The sequence below is a fragment of the Arvicanthis niloticus genome, chromosome 13 (genome assembly GCF_011762505.2).
Source record: "Arvicanthis niloticus isolate mArvNil1 chromosome 13, mArvNil1.pat.X, whole genome shotgun sequence".
Lineage (NCBI taxonomy): Eukaryota > Metazoa > Chordata > Mammalia > Rodentia > Muridae > Arvicanthis > Arvicanthis niloticus.
Window position 1 is genome coordinate 25,117,497 of NC_047670.1, and position 8,890 is coordinate 25,126,386.

The 8,890-nt window shown below is 38.3% G+C and overlaps 1 pseudogene; it reads left to right on the plus strand.

The window, feature by feature from the left end:
• The first annotated feature begins 1,595 nt into the window (after positions 1-1,595).
• LOC117718707 (large ribosomal subunit protein eL6 pseudogene) lies at positions 1,596-8,152 on the plus strand (annotated as a pseudogene).
• The last annotated feature ends 738 nt before the right edge of the window (positions 8,153-8,890 follow it).

An 8,890-nucleotide genomic window follows, 5' to 3' on the forward strand; every position in this document is an offset into this window, starting at 1 on the left:
GTGATCTTTTCTGCTTTTTTGTCAGCTAATCTGTTCCCTTGAGGTATTTCTGATGTTCTTTTTTTTTTGATGCAAAAGACAATAGATTATGGCCACTTTGAGAGGAAGTCATAATGCCTCCAGCAAGGCAAGTATTTCTTCCTTATTTTTGATGGACTTTGATGCCTAAGGCAATAGATTATGGCCACTTTGAGAAGAAGTCATGATGCCTCCAGCAAAGCAAGTATTCCTTCTCTATTTTTGATGGCCTTTCCTTCAGCAGTCAATAATCCTCTCTCTTGATATGCCCATAAACTTTTGTTCATGATCAAAGGCATATCTGCTGTCAGCATAAGTGTTGGCTACAGTCCCCACTGCCAAATTCAAAGCCTAAGTTAAACTGTCAAGTTAGCCTTTTAGGCTGGTGTTTCTGGCAGCAGAGTAGTTGTCCAAACAACAGAGACCAAGTCTACTACCAAGACCCCTATGTATCTAGTTCCATTCTGGATAAAGCTGCACCCAACTGTGAAGAAGATGCTATTCTGTATCTGGCCAGGATATATCAGTAAACATCAGTCCAGCCTGATGTTTACTGCATGCCCCAAAACTATAGAGCAAACTTGCTGTTTATCTGAGGATAGGTCAGGTAGGATAGTTGGGTTTAGGGCAGATGATAGGTATATCCTTTGTGAAGGGAATTCTAAAGTACAGCCTGGAAGTGCAATAGTCTGGCATTGGACAGCCATCAGCTAGGTGGATTATTGCGGGTCCCTACAGTAGCATGGGTGTTGGGGATTACAAGCTCCTGTCCTATGGTTATCTTGTCAGCAACCTTGACCAGTAGGGCAGTGGCAGTTATGATCTGGAGGTAGGCTGGCTATCCTTCTGCCACTAGGTCCAGCTTCTTAGATAAATAAGCCATTGGTCTCTTTCATGAGCCCAAATGTAGAGCAAACACTTCTTTGCTATCTCCTTTCTTTCATTCACATACTGGTAGAATGGTTTATGAATATACAGAAAGGCTAGAGACAGCAAGGCTTTTAAAATTTTTAAAAGCTATGTCCATTTCAGGAGTTCATTCTCATTTGTGTTTCTGCTCCCTTGTGGCTTTACAGAGTGGCTGGACTATTTTACTAATTCTGGCAAGCAGAGTCTACAAAACTCAGAAGATTCCCAAAATTCTTCTATTTGGCTTTAGGTAGATTGGGAGCTTCAAGGCCAATGACAAAAAGATTTTCAGCCAAACAATGGGCTCCTTTGCCAGTTACTGCCATTTGGCACCTGGTCAGGGTGGCCCTTGGCCTTATAGATGATAAAGTTCACCTTGGAGATTGTAGGGAGATGAAAAGTTACCTCCTCAGGCCATCCTACTTTATAAGTGGCTTATATATTCCTTTAAAAGATGATTGGTTTTCTGGAACAAACAACCAAACCTCAGTATTCTGCAACTCCAAGGAAGTTGTTTAAAATGGTTCAGGACTAAGCTTAGTGCCTGACTCATGTTAGGAATCAAACAAAAACATGAACAAGAAGACAAAAACTACAAACAGAATATGTACAAACACAGAATGATATACCTGGGATAACAAAAACAAAACCCCCAAAAAATGTTTCAGATGGGTTCTGTCCCTACACATGGAAGGCCCACAGACCCACAGCTGATTCAGAAACCAGATGACAACTAGTAAGTTTTCACAAATGGGTTCAGGAGCATCCTCTATAGCACCTGGCTGTGTGACAAAATACATGTCCGCTTTGCCTCTCTTGGTCTCCAGATTAAACATAAAACAGAAACACAGAGACAGACAAGTTGATAGACACCTGAGCCCCTGGACTTACCCATCCAAAGATTAAAAAAAAAAACAAAAAACAAAAACAAAAAAAACAAAAACAAAAAACCCCTGAAAAACTCAACTTCAGCTATTTGCTTCAAGAGTCTTCAGCACATCTGAGATGAACCAGCACCAGCTGTAAGGGTCTATGATTTGCAAAGAATGATAGCCTCGATTTAAATAGTAGGCAACAGCAAAGACTTTATGCTGCAGAAAATCTGCATGCATCAGGGGTCTAGCATATATTAGTATGGAAGAAAGAGGTGTTGATTTAGCAGGGTCAGTTTGGCCTCTTAGGGTAGGAATAGGTGCTTTTTACCTTTGCTTCCCTGGATTTATTGGCTCTATATCCAGGAACATGGGTGCCTTTGGGAACTTTTGCTGATTAACTATACTTGGCTCGATCTAGGTGGGGGTGGTCATATTCCACAGCTCATAATTGGCTGCTTATGAGGCTGGCCCAGGCTAGGTGGTGGGACAGCTTCCTGTTTGGCCACCCATAAGGTGTGTTTTTCTCTGGAATTGACTTGTTTTGGACATTTTCAGTTCTGGGGAACAGAAAGAGGCTTAGTTTGCAGCCTGCCATGGAGTCAGCCTGGCTCTGACTCAGTCATCTCAGTATCTTCAATGAGGCCTAGTGAAGTTGATCAATTTCAGGAATTCCTGAAGATTTTATTTAATTGAGAGAGTCAGTATAGGTGTACAGTTATGGCTAAAACCACAATGCCACTATATCACTTATGAAGGAGAAAACATGGGAACAAACACAAATGTTTAGAAAACAGTATTACAGGTGTATCACACACATTAAGTAAAACAATAGAAGTTGTCTCCCCATTGAAACCTATGACCTCTGCCTCAGGGAGTTCATAATGTGAACTCCCTGAAGGGGATCTAGCAGTCCTCTGCATGGCGAATATTGATATGGCAGACCTTGATCTTTCCCGTTCCCTCTTCCTTGGTAAACTGCTAGATTACTTTTTTTCCTTATTTGGTCGCTTCCTCCTCTTGAGGCTCACCACAAAGATCTAGCTGTCAAGGTATGGAAATCCAGCCATCAAAAGCCCCTTTTTGACTACCCTTATTAGCATGCCTAATTAAAATGAAATACCTTATCCTATAGTTTTTCCTCTAAGCCATATTTGTCTCCCCACTTTACACAGGCAAATATCTTCCACGGCATATATCTCCAATTCCTTTGGCCATTTCCATTCTTTGTCATCCTCTATCTCTTGGGTTTTGGTTTGCTTTTAATATTGATATAGCTATGCATTTTTGTTTAGTGTATTCACTAGTATCATTTGTGTACTAGGTAATATTTTTAGTATTTTCTCTGGCTTAGCTTTTAGTTTAATTATTGGAAGAATCTCTGTGGCTTTAAAAAAATACTGGTCCTAGGATAACCTGCATGGTATTAGTAATGGGGCTCATAGATACCATACCTCATTATGATAAGTATGCATAACACCTTTGTAGAGTTTGACTCTGTGCTACTCCAAAAGAGGCTTGGCTAGGAGGCCTTTAATCCAGTCCTTTATTAGGTAATCTATTTTTATACTCACTCAGAAAAACCAGTTATTACTTCAACAAGTTGTAACACTATATACTTCCCAGAGCTACCTTTCTACTGCTGTTTGTAATGAACTCTCTTCCATGACTGAGACTAAAAGTCTGTTGAAACCATTTGCTGAGGTTGCTGTTGCCATAGCACCAGCAATAAACTTATGAACTCCCTGTGACTTCCAACAAGAAAAGACATTGGGGTAGTGGGGAACATATATATTTAACCTGCGCTACAAGTATTTTAGCCTGCTCTGAAACAACTTGAGCCTTTCTGTCCAGATCTGACAAGTTACACTAAGGACAGACAGCTCAGACAAGATGGGGTATGAAAATTAGCCAATAGCCCATGAATCCCAAGAATGCCTATAGTTTCTTCATATTACAAGAACAGGATGTTGTAGTTTTTTTTTTTTCAATTATTGGTAACTATTCCCAACTATTATTGGGAAGCATATTCATTATACCAGGCCAAAATGCAGCAAGAATTTTAAAACTGTTCCTTGTCCTTGTGTAAACTCATTACCCATCTTAATTCCCTTAGATTCACCAGTATAGTTCTTTAATAGCTGGTCAAATCTGCATAACATGCAGTGATCAGAATTCTATCTGTATATCCAAACATTTTTCCAGAGAATGGACAGGTTCCTGAACCATCATCATGTAGCAAATAGTGAGGTCATGAAGATGATCTTGAAGCACTCTGAAAGTCAGTTCTCATCTATGCTCAGCAGGTATCAGGTGATCCCAGAAGATACTAAGGTCGAACATAAGCAAGGTCTACTACAGCATGGAAAGTTTCCAAGTATTTACATCTTTTGCTTCCTCCATAGATCACAGTTGAGTACAAAGCCAGCATAAAAAGTACTGAGTTATATATCTCTCTGTAACACTCACTCATTCACCATGATCCATTAGGTTTCCATATCCTGGAGCTCTTCTAAGGAGCCTCTCTATATTTCTCTACATCTGATAAATACAGTGGGCCTGACTTAAAATGCTTGGACTTACTCAGGGCTCCTTGAATGTGAATGTGGCACTAATTTCCCCTGCTGCACTCACCCCACCATGCTGGATCCCTGGATCAGAATAGTCACAGGTTGACACTGTGGATGTAGCTCTTGCTGTAGCCTCTATATCTACCATATCTGTATGTTGAGGGAATCCCCAACTGGATAAACCATCTCCACCCTCGGTATAACTCTTTGCTGGAAATTACCCTCCCTAGTCTGGGGGAATAATTACTCACTCCAGGGACAGGCCTGATTATCTTCACTTGACTTTTTCTATTATGACTGCCTTCTGTAGAAGTCTCATCAGGCTCTGAAGCTTTCCAAGGTTCTTTAGCACACCAATGGGTTTCTATAATTTTTCCCCCCTTGGGAACTCAAGCTTGACACAAATCTTGCCTTTTTTTTTTTTTTTTTTTTTTTTTTTTGCTAGCAGAGAAAAATCATCCTCAGCTTTACCCTTTTACTATCTCCTGTAGGCTTTCTCACTATATGCTTTCTCATTACATGATGGCCTAACTCACTGAGATCTGCCAAACCTTTTCTATTTTACAAAGATCTTACACTATCAATGAACTCAGCAAAGCCACTAAAGGACCATACCAGCCTTGAGATCCCTGCTGGATATGCGAACTCTTTAACTCCTCTCTGAACAATTTTATCTGGACTAGTGAACTGGCATTCAAACAGAGCTTCTCTTATTCCTAGTTCCTTAAATAGCACCTATTCCTCTTTTATTCTCTTGCAGTTCCTTATATTTATGAAGATGTCAGATGGAGAAAATCAAGTCTTTCTAATGGCTCTGATAAGCCTGTCTATCAAACACTGATTGCCTTATACTTATTCAGGTTATTCAGCCTTTGCCTTAAGGATGGATGAAAAGATAAATCATTCAGTTTTCCTGTGTCTACTAAGGGCAGACTTATCCTATGCATTCTCTTATCCCACAGCTCACAAGCTATGAAGAAATAGATGCCAAAGTTCATTCCCTTACATGTTTACTTCCTCCCTTGAGGCTGACTTCCAAGGTCCAGTAATCAAAGTATGGAAGTCAAGCAATCAAAAGCCCTCATCAATTCACTTAATTAATATGCCCAATTAAAATTAAACACTTCATCCTAGCACAGGGGTTTTGCTTTGTACCTTTATATTATAAACTGCCATTTTCCTATGTGCCACATCTGTCTCCTTTCTATCTAGAGGCAGTCCCTTGTCCTTCAGACAAATATCTCTGTCCTCTCTCTTTTGTTTCTTTCTCCTTATTCCTTGTCCTCTATTTCCTCCCTTGTCTCTTATTTGCTGCCCTCTGTTCCTCTGGGCCAAATAGATTTCAATTGTGCTGAGAACTTGGTGTTGAGGATCCTGAGCCAATACTGATCTTTTATACTCACTCTCCGGATCTTTCCATGGATTCCAAGGAAACATATTGAGCATATATTTAATTTGTACTTTCTTTTAATTCTTCCTTCTCCCCTAGTCCTTTAGAAGTAGCAAGCCAATGCCTCTATATTATCGTCCCATGCATCTAATGTACTTGCCAAATCAGAGGCTATCCCAGAGGATGCAAGGCATCCATCCACATCTCCCTTTCTTGTTGCATAACTAAAGTCTGACTATCATGGGTGATAAGCTACAAACCTAGGAACTTGGAACACATTCACACTCTACAGGTAGCTCAACAGGTTGGATAGTGTCCTTTCCAAGTGACTGTAGTCTAAATTACTTCCAGGCATTCAACTAGTTTTTGCTTCTTCTGGGCAGCTGCTCTAGTCTTTCTTTCTGCTCAGCTGCTTCCATGTGAGTGGGAGAATCACCTTGGATTGTTTATTCTGACAATGAAGGGTTCTAATGACTCTGGACAGTTTCCTGGACTTCCTTTATCTATTTTGAGTTGTTTACCTTACTGCTTAAGGAACTTATTGAAGGATAGAATGTTTTAATCTCTGAGGAAAATTTTTACACAATCGAAGGTGTCAGTCACTGGAGATGAACAATGATAACATGACCCAAAACAAATTAAAGTAGCCAAAAATAAAATATCCTGTTGAGAAAAACAAACTGCTCTTTACCAAGCCACATAATATACATGTTTAATATGCCATTAAATCAAAAAAATTAAGATAAAAGAAGAAACAAAAAAATAGAAAAGAGAGTTTAATTATATAATCTTCAAAAGTTGAGAAATACATGATGTTCTGAAATATAATTTTCAGAATGAGAGAAGAGATGGCAATTGGGAATTAGTAAGATGTGTTCTTATAATACTAGAGTATGTGAGTTACTACCCTAAGCCATATTTATATGTCTAATAAAATTTTCATTTTGTGGTCAGTCCTGCATTCAAATATGTGTACAATTTATCAATTTATATGTATGCAATCCAATTTAAATAAACATATTAGATGATTTATTTGTATTAAAATATATGCATACAAAATTATGCAAATTGTGAATATATCTGAAAATCCTGCTTTATATTAACCCCCATTTTTCTACACACTTGTTATTTGATGTTCCTATATGTTTCTGAAGGAAGTTATAGCATTCTGCTTAATGGATAATTTCACTCTTTCTACAATTCTGAATCAATTTTTCATGGTGAATCCTTGCATTTCTATTTTTGTGTACATGTAATGTTGAAACCATTTCATGTAAATTAATGGATCAAAACCATGTAATTTGGATATATAAACCAACAAAGTGGCATAAAAGTAATTTTGATTTCTGTACAGTGAAACAAAATTTAATAAGTAAAGAACAAGAATAAGGTGCCGAAAGTAAAGTATTTCATGGAATGAAAAGAATAAAAGTTGGAATAAAGAATAAAGGATTCTTTCTTCCTGGCTAATATCAAAGAATGCATACTTCTTGTCTTATAGACTGGAAAGTTGGACCTTATTTCTATTTACTGTCTTGTAAGGTGGAGGGTGAAAAGGCCCACAAATCTTATACAAAAATAAAAGAAACATGCAGACAAAATGTCGGCATCGTTGATGCTACAGCTAGTGTCCTGGCCAGCATAATACAGCCAAAAAGGGTGACCAGAAAGATAAAAATCCAAGGGAAAATCCCATTGTAGCCAAAACCCTCTCCTGGTTAGAGGAATTAGCATATACTATGTATTCCAGAAAAGCCTTGTACAAAAGGAAATACTTAAAGTCTAAGGTTGAAAAGAATAAGAAAAAGGAGTAGGTCCTTGATATTGTCATACGACCAATTGGTGGCACCAATAATGGTGATAATGGTGGTGCCCAGATGATGAAGCTTCCAAAAATGCCTAGGCATTCTCCTACTGAAGATGTGCCTTGGAATCGGCTGAGCCGTGGTAAAACCCTTTGGGTCAGTATGTGAGAGGGCTTACTCCTGGGACTGTTCTGATCACCTTTACTTGGCACCCCAGGGGCAAGATAGTGGTTTTTCTGAAGCAGCTGGGCAGCAGCTTGCTACTTGTTGCTGAATCTCTTGCCCTCAACCAAGTTCCACTGTGTAGAACACACTAGATATTTGTCATTGCCACCTCTAAAAACACTGATATTAGCAAGACTAAAATCCCCAAACACCTGACTGATGCTTACTTCAGGAAGAAGTAGGTGAAGAAGCCCAGGCATTAGGATGGCAATATCTTTGACATGGAGAAGGAGAAATTTGAGATTACAGAGCAGCAGAAGAACACTGTGGGCTGGCAGATTTTAATTTCCAGGGCTACCCGAGATCTCAGTTCTCCTGACAAATGGGATGTATCCCCACAAACTGTTAATTCTAAACTGCTAACAACCTAATTAAACAGCTTCATAAGTTCAAGCAAAACAACAACAACAAAAAGGAAAAAACAGACTTCTATTATCCTAATGAAAGTATAAGAGACAATGTTCTTACTTTGATCACATTTTCTAATACTTAAATTTCACAAATAGCAACCATAATTGCTCTAATTGTTTCAGGATTTCTGAGTCTACTTAGTTTCTCCTCCTCCTCCCTCTTAGCAATTATTTCTAGCTGTCTAGATGAGTTAGAGATATTTGGTGGAATGCAAGGTAATCAACCAAATTTTATCTGTGATACCATTCTTTGTATTACTCAAAACAGATGTGATTAATTAGTTTTCCAAAGTAATATCCAGTGCAGAGCAATACCAACCATTTTTACTCTGAAACAGCACTGTTATATCTGATAAATTTCCATTTTAGTCCTTGCTTGGTCCTGAAAACATGACTAGACATTTTCTCATTTAGTCCTTTCTGGAAGGATTATTACACTATTTGTTTAGCAAATATTCTCTTATAAGACTCAAACACTTGTTAGGGTTATTATTATTTTGATATGTCGATATATATGCTTACCTTATTCTCTTGTCTGTAAAGGAGAGATTCAATTTCCTAGAATATTCTCCTCCAGAACTTCTCTAGAACTCCTGTACCACAGTACACATTTATTTCATAATAGTTTCATAAATATTTGTAATAATTTGTATACCACCCTACTTAGATATATTTTCAGTATAATATGAAT